The following is a 22,659-nucleotide window of genomic DNA, read 5'->3' as shown; positions in this document are numbered from 1 at the left end:
TGACCTGTAAGAGGTGTTATGTATGACTGGATATATAACTTGTGTAAAAGGACCTTTTGTCTCTATTCCATAATAGAATATGTGAATTAATTTTACACTCATTCCACCTTAAAATGCCTGACGTGATTGGTCAGCTTGCGACCACAGCCAGTGAAAATATGTTATATTTCGCATCGTTTATCATATAAACCATTGCATCCAATGTTCACTCCAACCTATCCTATCCCACTACAAAGCTTTTCTTTCCTTTTAAGGTCAGTGGTAGCGAGAAAAGCTTATTATTCTACAAAAAAAAACAAATACCTTCTTTTCCCAGTTCACTTGGTGGTAACCCCTTAAGTTTTACTTTCAAAAATTCAAATATCTGTACTGTATTACTCATAAATAAAACGCTTTATTTCCAAACGTGGAATAACAAGCAATTGTGTTGAAATCAAACGAGGCCATCCAACTTCATTACTCGTAACGTTTCATACAAACATAAATCTAAAGGAGACGCGACAATAACCAACGTGACAGTCGAATATGAACAAGATATCGCACTTCACTCCGTTTGTTTATTTCAAGAAAATTATTGGGAAATAAGTATTGTTTCTGATAGGTATTTTTACTATTTACTGAGAATTATGCGTCGCTGGAACGAATATACAAGTTACGTGCATGTAGTGAAATAAAAATCATCTATTTTTAATTTTGTAATTACGATAATGTAAGTTTTATATAAATTTATATCTTTGTTCCCTCCCTATTTCTATGAGAACAAGGACGACTATATACATTTAGATCCGCATGTTTTATTAATTTATGGTTTTAATGGAACACTAGAAATTATTTTTAATTTTCTGGGCACGATAGAAAAATATTATTTGGTGTGTAAAGAGCCAATCCAAAGTCATTTACTAAATCAGTGTGACACGTTAGGTTTTATGTATGTGAAAAGTTGTTTTGCACACTGTTCATAAATCTTATTCTATAGTACTATGGAACTTTTAACAAAATACAACAAGACATCTCTAAAATATATATGAAAGAATATTTCATTGTTTTATCAACCTCAAAACATTTTCACAAGTAATAGGCAATTTGCAAATGTGGCATTATTTATTTGAAGAACAAAATAAGGTATATTTCTCAAAACATATTTGCTAGAAATCTTTTATAGCGTAGTTTTAAAAAGAAACTATTTCGTAAAAGTGCCTTGTCAAAATGAACATCAAATAAAATGATTTGATCTGCTATTTGTAAACTGTGTAACTTTATACCGACTTTGATGTAAAACTGATAGTGAAGCTATAACATAAATCTACAAGTTATTTTATTGCATTGCAAGCTGAGTGTACATTAAGGTTTTTGCTTGAAAAAATATAATATTTTTCTTTCAATATATTTTTTCTTATTTTTTAACCGTCCAGACTACACACAATCGTATCAATACCTACTGATGCTAATATAATAAATGTGACAATGTTTATTTGTTGCAGCGTTATTTTACGCAAGTATGTGTTGAGTTGAATTTAAAAAAATCTGTATAATAGAGAATTTAATAAAGATCACTTTCATTTTCATTTGCTGTATTATCACACTACTTTCTTCGGTAATAAAAATATGATTAAAGACAAGAGCGTAACTATAGAGCTATAATATATAATATTTATAAAACGTTGACTTTAAAAGCCACTGTCGTAGCTTATAGGTAAGCGAACGAATAATCTACCCAGTGGATACTATAGTTGCAAATCTATGAAAACTAGCTGATACGCTAATACACACTTTTTAAATGTAATGAAATCGGGGAAAGTTATTAAAATTACAAATACGATATTCATCAAACTCCTTTTCCATAGCATTCAGTTTCGTACAACATGTGTTCCTCTCATTGAAATTCCATCTGACAAAATTTAGCGAAAACTAAAAATCTTTCAGTACAATGTTCACAAAAATCGATCCGCCTCCAAAAGAGCAAACGTTAGATATTAAATTCTTCGTCGTATCTCATATGTCTTGAGTTTCATATGAGCGACTGTATAGGGTTTGGTGAGCTTCTAAAATGTATGACTTTAAAATGTGGCCACTTTTTAATATATTTCGGGTTGACGTTTTAGTACTAAGGCTCTTTATTGTTATTGCTCAGCGATGAATTAAGATGGTTCTTTGCTTGTAAAATATTTCATAATTTCGTTGGACATTTGAAAGCTCTTTTTGGATTATTATTGGTATTTTTTTATACTTTTACAAAGGTTTTAGACAAAATAACGGTTTTATTTTTCACGACATTAAATTCTTTCGAGCGGAAAAGCAATATATTGGGCGTGTTAAGTTTATCTATAAGGATTTTAAGAGTGAAAAACCAAATTAAAACATAATATAGACATAAATTTTCTCGAATAGATCGAAATAAAAATCTCCACTATCATAATAATAGGAAATGAACACAGTATTTTTTTGCTGCGTTCAGAAAAAGTTATCCGCTTTAAATTAATAACTATTCCCCACGCACTTGTTCCACTACAAACCTAAATACTATAGTTATACGAGTAAGAATACATATTATTATATCCTTATACTCTGGTGTACTGTCAATCTTGCACAGGCCTTCTTATGATTCCCTTGGGGGTCGTAACGCGAGCTAAGGATACGGATTATGTGTGATAACTCGGTACCTACGTATATTATGTGTCGTGGTTTTGTATATGTTTTAAGTAGACTAGTAGCGCGATTCTATACAGCCGGTTCTATGGTGTTTGACATTTAAAATGTACTGCAAAAATAGTTTTTACGGTACCCCCAAGAGGAGCTGATACAGAATTTTTTGGTCGTTAGCCGGTTGCCAGTGGTCGATTATAATTAAAAAGGTCGATAAGGTTTAACGCGCTTCTTCTGCTGTATTTCTGAATGTTGCTTCAACATAGAATATTAATCATTTCAAGTTCAAATCATCAAATTCTTTAGGGGATTGATTTTAAAATCGGCCAGTATTCGCGCAATGATGTTAACGCACAATTCTATTTCTTGCTTTAAATAAATGGCTTTAATTTTAACAATATTAAAACTAAGATTCATAAGGATCCCGATCACTTAGTATAAGCTTATGAAATCCTCGACCATTAGCATTTTCCATAACGATTATTTCGAAAATTCTTTCTGTAGCACTTAGCAGAAAGAAATAATGCAGATGTATCGTGTGCAATAAATTTTGTTTTGTATTTTGTATCGGCGGCCGTAAATTGTGTTCCTACTGATTGGGAGGCTTAGGGCGTGAACTGATTAGACTAACGGTTTGTGGGGAACAGTTTCTGATAAAACGCGGTGATAACTAGAACGAATGTCCTTCGTTGTTACTGATTCTTTTATCTCGTCAGTTTTTTGAAATGTCATATTATTGAGCTTAGCTAAGCTCAATTCTTAAAAACCTAATACCCCTGCTTTATTTCGGGACGAAACCATTACCCAGCGATGAGACAATAATAATAAAGCTAATTAATTTACAATAACAATTATCTCGACTGTCATTTTGTCATATTTATTTTATTTTATTTTATTTTATTGTGTAGTGCTGGAGATATTACTATGGTATATACACTGTCATGGGACCCTACGATACAGTCTTGCCTAGTGTGGGGACCACGGAACGTTACCAACTGTGTAACCTTGCAATACGCAAAAAAATGATTTTATGGCTCTACGTTTCCAACAAAACTGCACACCTACACCAATTTTATATTTTGTTCAAGAGATATAAAAGGGCTCCATTTATCTAAAGATCAAATAAATAAATCACCATAATATCACCAAGACTATGATCCAACAAACAATAATCTGCAAACACTTTGCCTAACGTAGGTCTAACCTTAAAGCATGGGTTGTTCGCCATTTGTTTGGTATTGACAAGGGAGACTGATTAAAATCACCTGTTTTGTGACCCTTGTTTGGGACCAGGCCTCGAGGCAAGCGTCGTATATGGGTCATTGATAGATGCCGTGGAAACAATTTTGTGAAACTAAACGGTGGATTTTACTTTTGTTTACCACAACCAAGAGAGTATTCGAATAATCTAAATTAAAATCATTTTTTTTTATTTAGTCTCTGTCTACCCCGATGTGAACAAGGCGTGATAAAAAAATCACGGTAGATAGGTTACATTTCCAATTTCTTTTCCAAGGAAAAATAACTAGCTGAAAGTTTTTAATTTACGGTTTTCGTTTATAATTCAAAATATTCAATTATAAAATAATCATCATAAATATTAACTTATTCGTTAAATGAAGCTTACGTTGATAAAGATAAACTGACGGATCTCAAGTTTGAGTCTAGATTAAGGTAAAGTGTAAGTTTAAGTCTCGGTGCTAAGAGTAAAACAAGCACGAAGTTTCAGGATCCACAGCACATACTCTTTATATTGGTTTTCCTAAGACCTCAAATCATAATAGTTATTATGACTGCCTCCGTAGCGCAGTGGTTTAGGTCACCACACCGCTACCAGTCCGTCGAGAGGACGTGGGATCGATTCCCACCAGAAACAGTTATTTGTGCGATTCACAAATAATTGTTTCAGGTCTGGTTGTACTTTGTATTCGTTGTTTATGTATGTTTCTTAAAGTCTCCGCGACACAAGAGCAATTTTAAAAGTGGGAGTTGTCTCTTTTAGCAAAATCTTATTATGAATAACATTTAGCTAACTAAGTATTGTAAAGATGCGTCGGATTTATAAGCCATTCTTTTAACCCTACCTCTAGAGCCTTTCAAAACGTAACAACTTAAAAAGCATTAATTTCGAAAACTAGGAAGCCCGATGTGTTGTTTGGTAAAACTTTTTTGGGCGTCATTCTTTCTTTCTTTCATTCCTTTGAGCGGGTGGTGACAGGCCACTAATGGAACGTTACTTCGAATCGCTCTCTTGCTGAAAATGAAATACTACAGCTTTTGTTCCCCAGTTTTTTGTTCGCCGTTCTTACTGGAACAATATTCGTGTTAAGGTGATAATAGGTTTTTTTAGGATACCTTTTTAGTTGTACTTAGATGAGTAGTAGATTAATGGAAGGTTGGTATAATCTATTGAATCGTAGATAACAACTAGTTTTTCGCAAATTAGTTATGAGATGATTTGTGTTGTAACAACATTTTAACAAAGGCTATGTCTAAGTATCAGCGAACAAAAAAAAACCTGGATTATGTTCTTCTTTGGTTTGTATACCTATTAAACAGAAAATGGATCGCATTTTGCAAGCATCATGCAATATTTTTAATCAACGTCGGTCATGTCCAAACTTTAAACTATCACATTTCTTTGTTATTGTTTCACTTACAGCATGAAACAAAAGCTCACTTACCACCGACTACATTACGCAGCGATAGCGGCCGATATCGAACCAAAACAATTATAACAAACGAGTAAAAGATACACGATTGCTTTAGTTTCCATCTTTTATAAGAAACTTTTCTTTAACTCTCATCAACTTCCAATCAATTTTCATAGGCCTAAAAAGCTTCAAAAACACTACCTTACAACCATTATCCGTTTTTCATATTTTCGCCAAAAAGGTTCCATATTCGTTTGCAATTTGCAAGTGCAACAGCCTCAGTGCTAAGGCGCCCGCCCTACGGTGCGCACGTTGGGCGGTTCGTGACGTAACGTGAACGTGTCCGTTTACGTTTCACGATAACTTACGAGTTTAGTAACTGTTTTGAGTGTTCTGTGTTTTGTTAAAGGAATTGTTGTTGCAGATTGTATGTATGTATTTGTATGCTTTTTTAGTAGATTTTAGGATGTTTTGGAGTTATAGGTTTTTTGGCGGAAGTGTAGGGTTTTGAAGGAAATAGATTTTAGGGACATCTCTTGGCTGAATTTAGTTTTGATAAATAGATTCTCGTAACATCTCATGACCGAGTTTATCTTTGAAAAAATGTTCTCAACACATTTATATTATTACCAACTTTTCACACATTTTCCTTTAAAAATTGCGTTGAAGTTAAATCAGCTAAGTTTTTCGCTAAGTTGCGTTCAGCTAAGATTAGGAAAAAGGAACCAATTATTTTTGACTTCAATTTACTTCTTTATAAATATGATTTTGAATAAGGTCTTGATAATTTTTAATACTGTTGAAAATTTTGTAACATACAAACAAGAAATCATAACAAATCAGAAGAAATTATAATATTTATATAAATACATAAATAAATATTTGCTAAAGAAATAACCTCTGAAATGACCCATAGATGGATTCATCACAATAATATAGAGCAACTGGACATTGTTCATCCGAGGGTCAATGTCCGAAGACACTCATGTGCAGCTCGTGACGTCACAAGATGTGATGGATGCTCGTATTACGTGCTCCAAATTACTAAGAACGCTCTAGTCTCTACACTTGATGTTTGTGTTTGAAAATTGTCTTAGAAAATATTACGGAGCGTCGTTACGTTTTTGTTTTGTAAATAATTGCCTTTTTATAGAGATAGATATAAGATTTTGTGTTATTTTGTAGTAAATGTTGAAAGCGTTATTGAAAAGTTTTGTTTATATGGATTTAGTATTTTTTTACTAAAATATAGACAAAAAATCTTATATAACAATTATAATAATAATGTGGCGAAAAATTCTCTCATAACGTTAGTTAGATGATATGAAAAGTGAAATGATCTAAGCTTGAAATGTTACTGTAAAGTTTTTTTATGAACTGAAATTTTATATCCCATGTTGAATTCGCGCCTATATTAGTTTGATACTACGAAAAGTGCGATTATTACTTAAAGTCTATACATAGTTGGTATAAGGGTATATTTGAAAATATAATTTATGAAATAAGTGCCTTCGTAACGAATCATTTTTACCAAATGTCACATACAATAGAGAACCTTGAAATTATTTTGACATAAAAATTGTTTCGGAAATTGATTTTCCTGGAATTTGAATGAGAATGTTAATAGTGATATAGTTATCGGAATAGATCGGTTAACTTTTGTTTGTTTTTACATAAAATACTGAAATATCTAGCCTTAACAACAAATATTTTTATCTTAAAAAAATACTATTACACTTTTCGCTGTGTAAAAAAGCTAGAAAATTTTTTTTTGTTCTATTTATATTAGGAATATATATCAAGAAAAAAAGGGTTAAGTTTAAGTTTGTAATTTTCATGCATGTGTATTACACAATTTTAAAATTGATGTTATCATTTCATTTTTCTAATAACAAAGCAATCTTATTTTTCATCTTAAAAATAATATCAGAATACCATTTTTATGTAAATTAGATACGCTTAAATATTACTCAACTATAATTTTGTTCAAAAATATCAATCAAAACTAAAACTTTGAGTCTCGAATAATTAAAATTAATGCAAAAAGATTTCTCACAACTAAACAATCGAAAATATTAATTCAAATGTTTTAATACCAGTAATTTATACACCTTAACCGGTCTAGTTTCTAACACAACCATTATTCTGAATTATACGAAATTATTCCGAATTATTCGAAGTAGCGAAAACAGCGCTGTTGAATTATTCAAACATACATCAATCATTGAACGGTTACAAACTTTGTGATTATACCTGAATCATAACAATAAATTGTACTAAAAATATTTGTTTGGCGGGCTTTGTTATTTATTTTCTAAACTAGGAATAATAAACTACTAGTTTTTGTTATATGAAGCTTATTTTATCGCGTACTTATACTTGACAAACCGTACTAAGCAATGCTGTTATAAAGAATCTGTGATAATTCTCTAAAACCTTAAAATTCTGTTACTTATGAGATCCTAATGATGTTGTCAGGACTGTTAAAATTGCTTCAGAGAATCCCATGAATTTTTAACAATAAGTCTCTCTATTCCGTATACTATAGGATTATTTATGATATTATTTAATCCGTACTTGACCATTGAAGCAAGCTAATCCCTCTTATTCCACGAAAATTGTTTACACGTGTCCAGGTAACAGGAAAGGGGGTTGATTTTATTAATAAATTAATTTCCTCTAAAACAAGTCTTCAATGAAATATTAATCAAGGAATCTAAAATGATATCACTCAATAACAGTCGCCATTCAAGTACTTTGCAAAAATTACAATCAAAATTTTAATATCGCGCCAAAATTAGTACAGCAATCAAAATCAAAACCTTTTGATGTCGACTGTACACTAATCAAAATTTCATTATTGTTAATTAGTCACCTTTATTGAGTTTGCTCAAGTCTGTCGATAGATGGCGTTGTGCCAATAAAATGGCGGTATTTAATTAAAATTTTATTAAATCGTTGACAAGCTTTACTGGAGCGTTATGTTTGATCGTTTGTGAATTGTGTAATTGTTTTATTATTGAAATCATTTTGGAGATTGAGGGATACAGTGGTTGTGTGTGAATACAGTTGAAGTGATAAATGACTGCTTTTCTGACCCATTTTTTCCTGATAATCTAGAAAATATTGCCGCTTTATTTTTTGCGCGGTTTACATCACGTAGATATTATTATTTCCAAAATGCTTTTAGAATTTTACAATATTGTTAGTAATTTCACTTAGACAAAGCGGTTGTCTTAGAAAAAGCGTAATATTTTTATATTATACTAGAGGATGCCCTCGACTTCGTTCGCGTGGAAACCCTTCTGAATCATATTAAAAGTATGCTTTGCCACATTTTTCAGTTATGTAAAAGATGTTTATACCTTTCAGTTAAATTTTACTTCCCAAAACCAATTTCACAAACTGTCTCAAAATTCTTAAATCACTATACAACAACCACTGAGCCTACAAAGGTTTATCAGATAACGGTCACGTCTGTCTCCGTAACACAATTACAGTCAGTCCGATGATTGCTCCCGAGTGTACCATTGACACTGGCGGTTCACAGAAATGTATGGCCAAGATCTGTACGGAAATTATGTTCACTTGATTGTTAGAAGTTATGAGTTTTCTTTGGAATGTTTGTAAGAGAGTAGACGTTATAGTTGACTAGTTAAGCCGCGCGGTTTTGCGTGATGTATGATTTCAGTTTTTATTATTCTCTTCGGATTTTTTTTTTCTTTATAAAGACCTTCCTTTTTGTGTCTCAAAACCAAAATTTTAGTAATAGAGCTGATGTGTGCTGTGTTCGAGCTGTAAGGTTTTTCGAGAAGCTTTAAGTCTAAGAGAGCTTGTTTGATTTTCAGAATCTTTAGGCAACAATAAATTTTATTAAAATTGGTTAAGTTGGTTAACCCTAAAAGTTTCCTGTTTGTTTGTGACTGTGCTATTAGGTTCCGCGTCTAATATTAAAAAATGTTTTATTACAGGTATTAACGTCAATAGGAATCTGCTGGGAATTCGGTAAGTACATATTAAATTAATTAAATAATATTCATTATTAGCTTTGTATTACGGCAAGCAACATATACAATTTCAATACAAAATGCAGAACGTGCAAAGACACAAACAGCTAAAAAAGTATTTCTTATATTTTTGAGCCTTATCAAGCAATTAAATATCTACACCAATTATTTATCATCATTAAAAGAACAAATCCAAATACTTCCTTAAAGACAAAACAATATCACCAAAATACAATAATCCAATTTTTGACATGAAAAAAAAACATGGCCGCCCCGTTGTTATCTGAAAACGAAATCTTTTGCCTGTATCATGTTCCATCATTACAAAGAGTCATATTTTCCTATTGACCTAAATGAAAGCTCATTGGAGGCTGCGGTCCAGTGACGATGTTTTTCGTTTGTTTTGGCCGAAAAAAGAAAAGGTATATTATTTTTTGGTGTGAGGTTAAAATGGTGAAAACGTTTTTGATAGTAAATTGTTTTAGGTATGTAGTTGAAAATATATAAGGTGTGGACTCAAGTACTATTTTTTTTTAATCTAGGGAAAAGGCACACACGGGCGAAAGTGGTGACCACTTTTACTAATCTTAAAGACAGCGCCATAGACCTCATTGATTGTTGATATTTGACAAATTAAAAGTCCGCTTAGTAATGTCTATCTGAGAATCTATATCCTGAGAAAGGATACTAAATTGAAGAATATACTCATAACTTTACAGGTAACATTATTTTTCAGTGTGCCAAATTATATCAAAATCAATTAAGCCATTTTAACGTGAAAATGACTTATTAATATGCGCTTTTAATTTCAGATTATTAGTATTAATTCTAATTTTAACCGAAATTAATTTAATATTAAGTACCATTTCAGCCATCTTTGTTCTATCATACCTTCGTCGTAAAATTAATTTAATAACATGTTGATATTACTTAGTAAGGAATGTAACGCGTAGCTTTTGAAGACCTCTGTAATAACATAACATTACAACTATGCTTATGTGTTTACGAATAATTTTATTATGTAATTGTATTGTCTGGGACTTGGCTGAAGATAATTATTCTGAGGAGGGACACTATTGTATTAATTATATAAATAATTTAAGGACCTTTTTTAACTTGTTAGAAAATGTTTTTCGATTTAACGGGAAGTTGAGTGTGTTGACAGTTTTTCTTTCCGTGCACAGAATTTATTGGGACATTGAACCCAGTTTTATAAAGTCAACTCTTAAATCATACACAAATATATCTCGACCACCCAAATATTTGGAATCGTCATTTCGGAATCGAACCTATTCAGCGGTAGAAGTGTGGTGACTACCTTAACCGCTGCGCCACGAACATCGCAAAATAGGGCACTTGAAAAAAAAGCAATGGTAACTTTTATAAGTACTACTGTACATTAAAAAAATAATAATCAAAAATTTAAATTCAAACAAACCACACGCAGGGTGTACGCACCAGTTGTCGTCCTGTACCGCGGCATTGGCACAGCGCTTGTCACCCGTCAGGTTTGATGTACGAGCCGAATAAAATATCGGCGGAGGGTATGACGGGAAAGGTGACGTCGTTCGTCAATACACTGCCACTTTTTGTATCAGCTACCCTAGTGGTTCCATTTTCGAAATTGTTTTTTAAACTGAATGTGGGCTGCAATGTTTTATTTGGTTATGTTTTGCTGTTTTTTTTTAATTTTGACAGATTGACGTGCCAGTGCTTTTTTACAAGGTTTTTTATTGGGTTATTGTTTTCGTAATATTTTGAGTGCTGTGACTATTTAAAGGGCTTTAGTTTGCCCCCTATTACATGAGACTAACATTTTATTTGGCGATATGTGGTTGTATTTCATATACCTGTAAAGATACTCCCAGATAAAACAAACGTGATATTATGCATGTATGTTAATATAAAACAGTTCTATAATTAATAGGTAATATTTGCTTCTATAACACAAAACTGTAAGACAAGGTCGATATTCTAGACTACTTTGAGTAGTGTTTATTATAGACTAGGGAAGCAAAATCTTAAAACAATTAAATATAGCCCTAAAAACCCTTAAATGACAAACAAACTGAATTAACCCATAACATATCCTTGTATCCATAACCCTAAAAGTCACAGTGCGAAAAAAATAACAGCTCTTTTAAAAGATAACCATCAAACACGCATGCCAAATAAAAAAATGGCGCGCATTTTCCATTAACCCTTCCTCCGCTGCAAGGGTATAAATATCCCGTAGTAAAACGCTAAGCCGGCGACTTTAATCATTGCTATAAAAAATTTACAGGTATTTTATGTATTTTTGATGTTCATTTCTGTATTATAATGCGATTATTTGTTATTACTAATTATGTTTGATGTGGTAGTAGTGATGCTTATGTAAATGTTGAGATCTGATGCTTAACTTAACGAAAAAAAAAATCATGACATTAGTAATTATTAGGAAAAATCATGATTGATTATTTGATTAAAATAATTGATTATTAAACTATACATAAAATATAGTAAAATAATGGTAATAATCACCGATTTTCTGTGTTTGCCTGCTTAAAATTGTCCTCAGAATGAAAGCAATTTTCAGAATTTTAGTAGTTGTTCAGAAATATGCTTCGCGTTGTTCACAGAAAATGATGTGCATTTTACAACAAACTTAAATCTACAAATCTTTGCAAAGCAATAACATAAAATGAGTTTTCTTCAAATAAAACTTAACACTGCATAGCGTTTCTGTTTACAGTCGTAAACAGGGCGTATAAAATGACAGGGTCGTATTGCGTTTAAAGGGTTAACTTTTACAGTATGGATACAGTTTGTTACTGGACTGTGTAGTTACGATTGAATGAATAAATTAATAGATTTTGAGGAAAAAAATTCGTTAAATACTCGTCCTCCGTATGTTTATAAGTCTTTGTTTTTTTTTTCAAAATACAAAGTTCCATATAAAAACAAAATCACGTAGACTTATGTTTACTATTGTTAGGTCACGGGTTGATTGCTTTATGTGCAGGTTTCCTCCCCGATACTTGACTTCCTAATAAATATATTCAACCCAACATTTTTTTCAGTTTTCATTTTCATGAATAGCAGCCTATCTGTACCCTACAGAACTATCTATCAATATAGATTCATTGTTAACTCACATTTAAATTTAAAAAGTATGAATTTACTTCTCGATACTTAATCTCCAATCTTAAACAGCCGCATTTTAACCAAATATCAGTTGCCATCGCCACCACAAAAAGCAGGCAATCTGTCTATAGAAATACACCCGGCCAGTATTGCAAGGGTTAATTTTATTACACTGCCCTAACTATAACTTGGTTCCTGTTAGTTAAACTTAATCCGATGTTTGTAATTACTTTATCCCCTGTCTGGGGTTGTATGGATGTATGGATGTATGGGTGTATGGGTGTATGGGTGTATGGGTGTATGGGTGTATGGGTGTATGGATGTATGGGTGTATGGGTGTATGGGTGTATGGGTGTATGGATGTATGGATGTATGGGTGTATGGGTGTATGGGTGTATGGATGTATGGATGTATGGGTGTATGGATGTATGGATGTATGGATGTATGGGTGTATGGGTGTATGGGTGTATGGATGTATGGATGTATGGGTGTATGGGTGTATGGGTGTATGGATGTATGGATGTATGGGTGTATGGGTGTATGGGTGTATGGGTGTATGGGTGTATGGATGTATGGGTGTATGGGTGTATGGATGTATGGGTGTATGGGTGTATGGATGTATGGATGTATGGGTGTATGGGTGTATGGATGTATGGGTGTATGGGTGTATGGGTGTATGGGTGTATGGATGTATGGGTGTATCTGTTTTGTGTATCGATTACTTAATAGTCTGATAGGAAAGTGTATGAATGGGTAAGTAGGTTGTTTGGGAAATCTTTGAAGGAGGTATGGGGTTGAATTATGTGAAGGAAATGTATATGATTATGTATGTAAATACAGCAGGATATCTTTCAGTTGATACCTTTAAATATTAAAATAAAATAATATTAGTTTAATTATATCAATTAAGATTAACATTTTTGATCGTCAAAGAAAGAAAGTGTCAAAGTTTTGAATTTTTAGATTTAAAGCTAAACTTTTTAAGCATCATTGATATTTCATACATCAGTATACCAAAGGAAAATCCTTTGACAAAACAATACGTAATGAGGAAAATACGCTTTTATTAACTCGTTTAATTAACAAAATATAGTTGTTATATTTTTATCACATACACAAAAGGCTGCATAACATTAAAAATGTAGACAAAAACCTGCATTGTTCCCAAAATTTGCACCAAAACCTGTGAAATTTTAATCTAAACACAGTTCAGAGAGTTTCGTTAATCAAGCCGTCCACTTAATGAAAAAAAATCTAAAAATAACTCTATTAAAACGTTATGAAAGTATGCTTCAATTAGCGGGTTAGTGTTCCATTGGGCAGTATACATCACACGCGAAAATACACTCAAATATAAACGTAATAAGGTGTTAAATTGCTTGTTTTTGAACCTATAGGAAGGGTAAAGTAATGAGTCACTTTAGTTTCAAATTGACTCGCGCGCATTCCCCCTTTCTCTGTTTAAAAATGAACGAAAATTTTGATTGGATTTTTTTTATTAATTAGTTTTGTTGATATTTTTACACGTGAGTTGCGGTTCAAGAGGGTTTTTCTTTGTGGTTTAATAACCGGGACTGGAAATTGTGAAAATCGAGCTCGAATACATACTTTACACGAGGGCAACAATTTTCCGCATTCACAACATTAGTATGGCCTCCGTATACTGTGTTTGTCAATAAAAAATACTTGATTCTTTAAATCCTGAAACGTGCTGATTACCTACATATGTATCGAATCGCTAGTTATCGAAAAATTTTGTATGACAATTATTTTGCGCCTCTAGCGGGCGTCGTAGGTAGAATTTTGGCAGCATATTTTAAAATTCAATCTCTCGATACTTGATCGGTTCCAATTTTAGAGAATCGTGCTCTTAAAAGTTCTCTTAGAATTTAACACACATTTTATAGGCCATAATAATAAATATGTTATCAATGGAAACAAAAACTCTTCTCCTTTCCTATATACGTAAAAACATTAACTAATGGAAATAAATAATTAAAGTTTTATTGTCTTGCGTCAGTCGTAAAACTAGAATAAGGGAGAGGGTTATTGTTGTTCCTAACATGTAATGGGTTGGCAACATGTCATTGTGAAAAGAAATCTTCAATATACGTAATATAACGAAGAACTTTTACAAAATGGTTGCATAAAATAAAATTACTACAATAAATAATGTCAAAAGAAAAAAAAAATACTTCATATAAATTTTACAATCACTTTGTATTGTTGATTAATTGCATCATTTAATTGATATTTTCATGCAACAAAATACTATTGCAAATAAGGCAGTACACATATTTTGTTCATGACTGTACGTCTACAGCTAGTTTATATAACTGTCAATTACATATATTATATATCTCTAATATAAACAAATAAAAACCTTAAATAAAGGTAATAATTACGAGATCAATAATTGAGGCATTTTAGTTTTAATTATCGTTAAATATTTTTATCTCAATTTTTTTTTAAAACAGTCCCAAATATTGTGTTTTTTTTATTATTACACATGTACTGTGGGCATACCATATAGTATATATTACAACGGTTTAATGCTTCTTTGATATTCAAATCACATAATCACGCGGTATAACAAACGTAAATGATGTTGTCTTACCAATTTAATATAACACCCTCAGATAAAATAACATATTCCTAACATGCATTCATAATCGGATTGCTTACCTCCTTAATTTGTTTACATAAAACATAGCATGGATTGCCTTATTACAAATTCAAAGAACACTGGCCGAATATAATTATTGTATTCTTTATTCAAATTTAGTTTATTTTTCATTGAGAAAGGGTTTTTTTAATATTAACCATTGTACAGTTAATTTAGAAATAATAGTCAGATATTACTTTGTCATAAAAGAGGACTTACATAATATATGTGTTAAAAATGTTATACCTAATTATTAATCTGTTTTTTGTCGAGCTTACACAAAAATATAAAACAACTTCCGTTACCATGGTAACGCGTACCTAACCTCAAGCAAACAAAACGTCAAACTGATTTCAAATTCAACCCATCCATTAACCATATTTTGAAAGAGCGAAACAAAGATCCACTTAAAAGGTCCTGTAGGCTGAATAATTTCCTCTGCAAATCTACATAAGATGAAACAAAAGCTTGTTCAATGTGAATGATAACGGAAAACGGTCATTTCCTATTAGATAGAAGGACTGGCCGCAAAATTTTGAAATGGACCAATTTGCATGTTAACATCGGTCCCGACAATACAATAATTGAATCGGGTATTCACTGTAATCTATTCTGGTACTCTGCTTTTAAATTTGTTCGGGTTTCAGGTAGACTGTGGTTCAAATAGGTTTGTTTTAAGGGCCTTTCATTTGAGTTTTGTACCGGCGATAATTGGTTTGGGCATGTGTGTGTGTTCAATTACTTCGTCTTTTTTGAAAAGGGGTGCATAATAGTAATAAGCAGAACCCTTTAGGTATACTGTGTGTAGAATTCTATTCAGAAAGTGACCACTCTATCGTGAATTAAATTCTATCATCGCATGTATCGTCAATTAACTGAAAAGAAGCCGATATTTTTGAGGTAATATTTATTTCTATAGTTTCGATGAAGCAGGTAATGATGTTTTTATAAGTATGTTGAGTTTTCACGCTATTGAATAGATAAACTACCGCTAAATGTACCTCAGAAGCCATGTGTTAGTCGGTTTATATTTTGTCTTGTCATTGGGCGGTAGGTATCACATGCTTTGAGATTTGCTTGCAGTTAAAGCTATCGTCACATTTTTCAAGATTATCCATAACCAAATTAATCCAAACTGTCTATAAAGTATTTTACTGACGTAACCTGCCGAAATGCTACCGCGTATAATTACTCTGCACTCAACGTTCAATATAGTAGTAACTAAATGCAAGTAGGTATTTAGTGCAGAAGCAACATACACCTCTGAAAATGTTTTCTTCAAAATACGTATTAATACAGCTAAACGCGGAACTGAAAAGCGCACTAATACCCAGTATACACGATCGTTATGGTTTAGCATTTGAATATTTGTACTAAAACACGCTTTAGCCATGTTCATGCAAATAAGGCTTTATCTGTCGATAATTCATTGGATTATAACGGTTTAACAAATCGAATGTAAAGTTAAAATCTGTTGTTGGAACTTTGCTGAATACGGATATGTTTTGTTTTGGTATTTGAACTATTTGTACTGGGTAATGTGATTTTGAGGCATTGCTAGTATTGGCAAAGATTTTTTTACGTAAGATGAAATTTTGAACGACGAACATGTAATTTTTTAAATCTTATAGGTATTTGGACATATTTTGGGGATTTGCTTGCGGATTTGGGTCAAATTTTAAGTAAAAACTGTTTGAATGTGCTTACATTACCGTATTTATTTACAGAATGTAACATCTGTAAATCAAACTTAAAGTGCTGAAAAAGTAAGTAGTCTCTAGAATATTTAGGAATCATGAGTAAATTGTTTAAATCGAAAAAGCTAACACACTACATTTTGCAGCACATTGCACATACTCTGTCCGTTTCCAATGGAGCACAGCTTCTTTTGTTTATACCATAGAACAGATATACAACTAGGTACAATAAATCCATAATCACAAAATACAATAGATAGTGCAAATAAAACGACAGTTATTCATTACGGTACAGACGCGAACACAATACGCGCAGCCACCGCCCGTAATTCAATTAATTACAGAACCTGTGTCGAACTTTGTAGAGGCTGTGGGTAGTTAGATATTAAGGCTCTTTTCAAGTCTTGCTCGAATACGAAGCTTTATGGTAGTTTCGATTTACGGTTGATAGTGAATGACGTTTTCAGGTAAGGTTAGATCGGAAATTTAGAATAGTTACAGTTTGGCGATACCTAGCAGTCACTATCGGACTATCTGTCGAGTAACTATCGAGTTGCTAACGACGAACTGTTGACTAGCAATGGAGAAATGACAACTTAAAAGACGATCAGCTCTAAAAGTTCATTTTGGAACAACTCATTTTGAAACATAAGTTTTAAATGTTAAATAATCGATAAGAGAAGTTTGCTTTTGTGCAGTTTTCTACATCGTCGGTATTAGTATCGGAACATACAGTACGTTTTACAGTAGTTATCATTAGAAATATACTTTAAAATTAGTCCATAAGGCACTAGCTAGAGACGCTGATTAGTTAGTTTCATACTATTGTCGATTACACTAAGGAATCGCCGTTCTGCATTGTTCTTCAAAATTTGTATTCCCTCCCCATAATCAAAGCATGCCCATAAGAAAACACGGGACCTCACGACATAGTTGGCAAGTTTGGAAGAGTATGTTCACAAGCTGCCACTTGATTTATGGCGCAAGACTTAGGGTGTAGGGTGTGGAGCATTCATTATCAGAAGTATTGTGGACTGGACTTGGTCCTTTGTGATTGTAGACTGGAGGTGGTTGAACTTTGAAAGATGGCCAGTAAACTATTGAGTCACGTGCAATTAATGAATTTATTTTTTTCAACATCAAAAATATTATAGACCACGGAGATTGTATAGATCGCAAATGATCAGGTTTTTAGACACACAGTATGACCTGACATAATTTTTTTTAAGCAACTTTTGCCCTATTCTGGATTCATTTTCTTATGCTCCCTACTACAGGCAGTGTGAATGGACACCATCCATGTATTGTAGTTATTAGTGTTATGAATCCGTTTTCCAATCCAGTTTTAATTTTTTGTTTCATAATCCTATATTAATCAGGGTAGTAATCCATTACCGCAACCGTTTAAAAGTTTTTCCTCCTATAATCTTAATACAAATAGCAATAGAGAAATGTTCTAAGTCCATTGCTAAATATATTCTAAACCTCCTCTTTGTGAAAATCAACTGAAACAAACCCAAGTCCGGACATTTGGCTAATCATTAAAATTCTGTGCGTCGTTCTCGTCGGTATCACAGAGAATGGAGGCTGTTTGTAACCTACCCTGTTTGTATCAGTCAGAGACGATTTCAATCCATAATTGCGATAATTCGGATAATGCCATTTAGTTTATATTGATAAAGTTACGGCTAATCATTTTGAAGATGGATACTAACGTTATTAAGGCTATTTATACTATTATTTGCTATGTATTAATTAGTTATAATATTATAATATCTATTATAGTAATATTAGTTCAGCTATTTTTGGAAAATAGCTAAATGAAGAAACTACTATAATTTTTGTAATTCGTAATGTTGCAAATTTCCATTTTACATAATGTTTTGTATTTTTTCCCAAGTTCTTCATTTCGATAAAATGCAATCCCATGCCAATTTTTACAAAACTGAGAAAAAATCAAAAACCCTAGTTTACTGGAGGTACTAATCAGTGCAGTAAAAAGAAAAGCTTAAGATATTACAAAAAACAGTAATACAAAGAGCATCACTTGTATTTCACAATATAATATCAAACTATCTACCAATCAAAACAGTGTACTGTACAAAACAAAACTTCCCAATCAAATTATTCATGTAATAAAATGATCAATGTAAACAAATGTTCACTGTTGTTCACGGAAAGACAATTTGTGCAACGCGAGGTAAAATAAATTCTAATACATACACAATGAGAACATTTACATAATGGACTGTGCGCTTATATTTGGAAATATAGGGCAATAAATAACAAATTGTTATAGTTTTTGAGAAAGGAGAAGTAAACAGTGACTTGTCGTGATGGAAGTCTCAGTACGTTATTGGTAAATAAAAAAATAACAAGGATCCTTGCTTGGTAAGGCTTTTAATCTCTTTAACTACAGCCCTGAATAAAAATATGCGTGTTTCTTTTTCCAAGATTTACTCTTAAAAGTATATAATGTCATATTTTATCCAAATACTTCAATCACTTACAGTTTAAAAAGTACAAATAAATTACCACATATTCATTTGTATATCAATAAAACGAATCCATGAACTAAACTCTGATTTCTATTTATAGACCAATACATTTTAATAAACTTTCAAAGTAAAGAATCTCATAAGAAGAATATACCAGTAGCTAAATTCTGCGCTCTGTTAGTTCAATAACCCCTCATAACTCTACACACCATCCCATAAACATGATCGAATCATAATATATTCCCAAACTGTATCATAAAACATTTAAAGAACACCATTCTATCGTCCTACAAATCGTAGCGATATCTCTACATACATAAAGTAGATAGAGTACGAAAATCCTGGCACGTAGCTCTACCTGCTCTACGTAGAGTATAAAAGTCAGTAGGTAGGGGTCGACACGCATAATTCTCTCGGTGAAGACAAACTACCCTTGTTTAAGGGGATGGTAGAGTTTTGTGTGATGTTGAAATGTAGAGTAAGTTGAAATTTGTGATTTAGATGATTGATGTGTGGCTGAAAAGACTTCAATAGATTACTAACTACTAATAAAGATTGCTTATAATAAACAAGTATTTTAACTTTGTTAATTACTATAAACAAACGTATTTACTGTTATTTTGCGTACAAAATATATTGTTTTTGTTGTGAACAAACTGATGCTCTCACTTATAGTATTTTCCTAAAGGTACTCGTAACGTGTAACTTCGGAAGACATGTCCCAGTATTTTTTTAAATTAGTAATTAAATAACTTTAATTAGAATATTTAAATAATTCGTTGTAAAATATTAAAATGTTACCACACATTTAGAAACCCATCGTAATAAAGTCCAAATTGTTTAAAACTATTCAAAAAATTTCATTACTCACACCTTTCGGCTCTACATCAAAATTCACCTGAGCTATCCCTTAAAGGAAGAATGCCAGCACTTCTAAACTATGCCTTGATAAGGGCAGTATGTAGTCTGATTAATTTTGCTACACTAAGGCTCTACCAATCTCTACATTATATTAATTGAATTTCTCAAAGGTCACACTTTGTGTAGTAATTTGGTTATTATTTCAGAATTAATTTCTTCGAACTAAAGGTTGTTGATAGGTATTGTTATAGAGGTGTTGAGATTTACAAAGCCCGTTTATGTAGCGATATTGTCTCTATGTCTGTTTAATAAACCCTTCAAAGCATATGGTGGGTGGTAAGGATTTGATTCTTAAACAGAATAAATATTTGTGTAATCCATAAATAATTCCGTTTGTTATTTAAATATTTGTTAAATTCTGCTCTTTCCCATACGGATAGGTATAGCGACTAAATATCCCCCAATAACGAAGAATGATTTTCACAATTATAAAAATATAGATAGGTTAACGTAGCTTTTTTTTCTCAAACCTATCTATTATAAAAGTAATACACGTAAACTAACTAATTAGTCCATACTAAACCACATAAATCCAATATCTTTCAGCAAAACAATAACTACCGCAAAATATATCTCTCTGATCCGGAGCGTACCGCCTTGAATCCCGGGGGCGCGGTACATCACTAGCAACCCTGCCACTGCTTATTAGCATTTAAATTAATAAATTTTATTTCATCTTAATATCATTGGTCTGCTGTATTACGTGTTGTATGGTGGAGACTTTTGAGGATGCGTTTTGTTAATTAATTTTTGTTTTAAATATCAATTTTAAGCAAAGATTTTCCCTATTTCAATCGTTCAGGAAATCAGTATGGAAAAAAGCAGCCTAATTTTGATTGCGGGTCATCTCCTGACTCTAAGTTTTTATCAGAATTGGTTCAGCAGTTTGTATGAGTTAGTAGTTTTGCTAGTACTCGTATGCAATGGAATGTAAGACAGTTGGTGAATTTTCGTTTTCAATTGTAATAATTAATACTGTTTATTTAGTGCATGTTTAACGTCCAATTAACAACCATAGTGTACAGAAATAAAATTTACCACTAACCGCACAAATAAAGAGGAAAATTTAAGCTTGAACCACATCACAAGACTGTGTTCAAAATTCAAATGTCTTTGGATTATTCTGTACCCGTCGACCTCTCGATAAAATACCCTCAGTCCCCGCAAAAACATCAAAAATAAGAAGTTCATCTTACATTTTAGGGCACATGCAAATTTCGCGACAGATACCAAAAGTTTTGCGAATAAAATGAATGAAATATAATTTCGCCTTCAACCGCCAATAAAATAAAAGAGATAGGAACGTAACTTTGTTTTATTTCTTTAATTTTAATGGCTACGATACCTTATAATTCTGTGTCTCTAGTGAAAAAGGTTATAAGTCCGATTTTGTCGAAAATGAGTGAAGTACAGTAAAATGTTCAGAAAAAAATGCTCTAACGATTAGGAAAAACAGATATTGTTAATCTTTAAAATTGAGAAAGTTAACTATGTGCAAAATGGGTTAAATTACACTAAAAATATTCCAAGATTGGGATATAAGTGCACTGTAATTCTAAACTCATTTTCGACAAAATCGTACTTATAGTCTTTATTACTAAGGGCACAGTTATTTCGTGGGACTATAAACGTTTCTAGCAATGATTAATCTGCGCTAAGATAAGGAGGATTTGAGTAATCTTTTAGCAGATATTAATATAGGGTTGACGGGGTATATTGTGTATGACAGTGAAATATTAAGGGCTTAGGTACACGGAAGTCAGCTGGAGTGACGAGCTTCATGAAGAATATTAAGGGATGATCTAGTTCCACGAAATGAGTTTCGGATAAGATGTCTTAGTGTGTTAGGTAGCTGTTGGATATAAGTTAATCTATGTGGGACCTAATCACGAACTAAAGTCATGTGTCGACATCTAGGTCTTTTATTTTACCTAAGTTATCAAAATGATTATGGACGTAAAAGGACGTATAAAATGTATTGATTTGATTTGTCAGATCTGCTCGCCAATATTACTCATATAAAAGTGGAAGTTTTTCTGATTGGCTGTCTGTCTCTTTAGTTACATTTTCGCAACTGAAAAGCTGTACCGATAATGAGATAACTCATATTATTATAGTATGGTAATACATAGAGATCAAGAACTGAACATACTTCTTTTTTTAAGATCGATGAGAATTATCAATGCGAGTGAAACCGCACGGGACAACTAGTTTAACTCAAACTATAATTCTGTTAACCTTCATTAATTTTAATACTTCTTTCATTCTTATTATTATAACAAGCTTTAGTGTAAAATGTCTAAATTTTAAGTTAAAATGCTTCATAGTTGAAGAGAAAATTCGCGTCCTAAATAACAAATTCTAATAAAGCTTGTTGAAAGTTACAAGAAAGCTTTGATCCTGAAATGTTATTCAAAGTCTTAAAGGTTTATACTGTACTCTTTTAAA

The 22,659-nt window shown here is 32.1% G+C and overlaps 1 protein-coding gene across 1 annotated transcript in view; it reads left to right on the top strand.

Moving 5' to 3' along the window:
• Positions 1-5,595: 5,595 nt before the first annotated feature.
• The window catches only part of LOC142987691 (uncharacterized), a 397,705-nt gene continuing 380,641 nt past the window's right edge, over positions 5,596-22,659 (top strand). The window contains exons 1-2 of the mRNA XM_076136636.1: positions 5,596-5,728; positions 9,269-9,302. The gene's annotated coding sequence lies outside the window, so the exon portion shown is untranslated. The remainder of the gene's footprint in view (positions 5,729-9,268; positions 9,303-22,659) is intronic.

The sequence above is a fragment of the Anticarsia gemmatalis genome, chromosome 3, assembly GCF_050436995.1.
Source record: "Anticarsia gemmatalis isolate Benzon Research Colony breed Stoneville strain chromosome 3, ilAntGemm2 primary, whole genome shotgun sequence".
NCBI classification, from domain to species: Eukaryota; Metazoa; Arthropoda; class Insecta; order Lepidoptera; family Erebidae; genus Anticarsia; species Anticarsia gemmatalis.
Note: the sequence above shows the minus strand (reverse complement) of the source record. Positions and strands in the feature narration are given on the sequence as shown.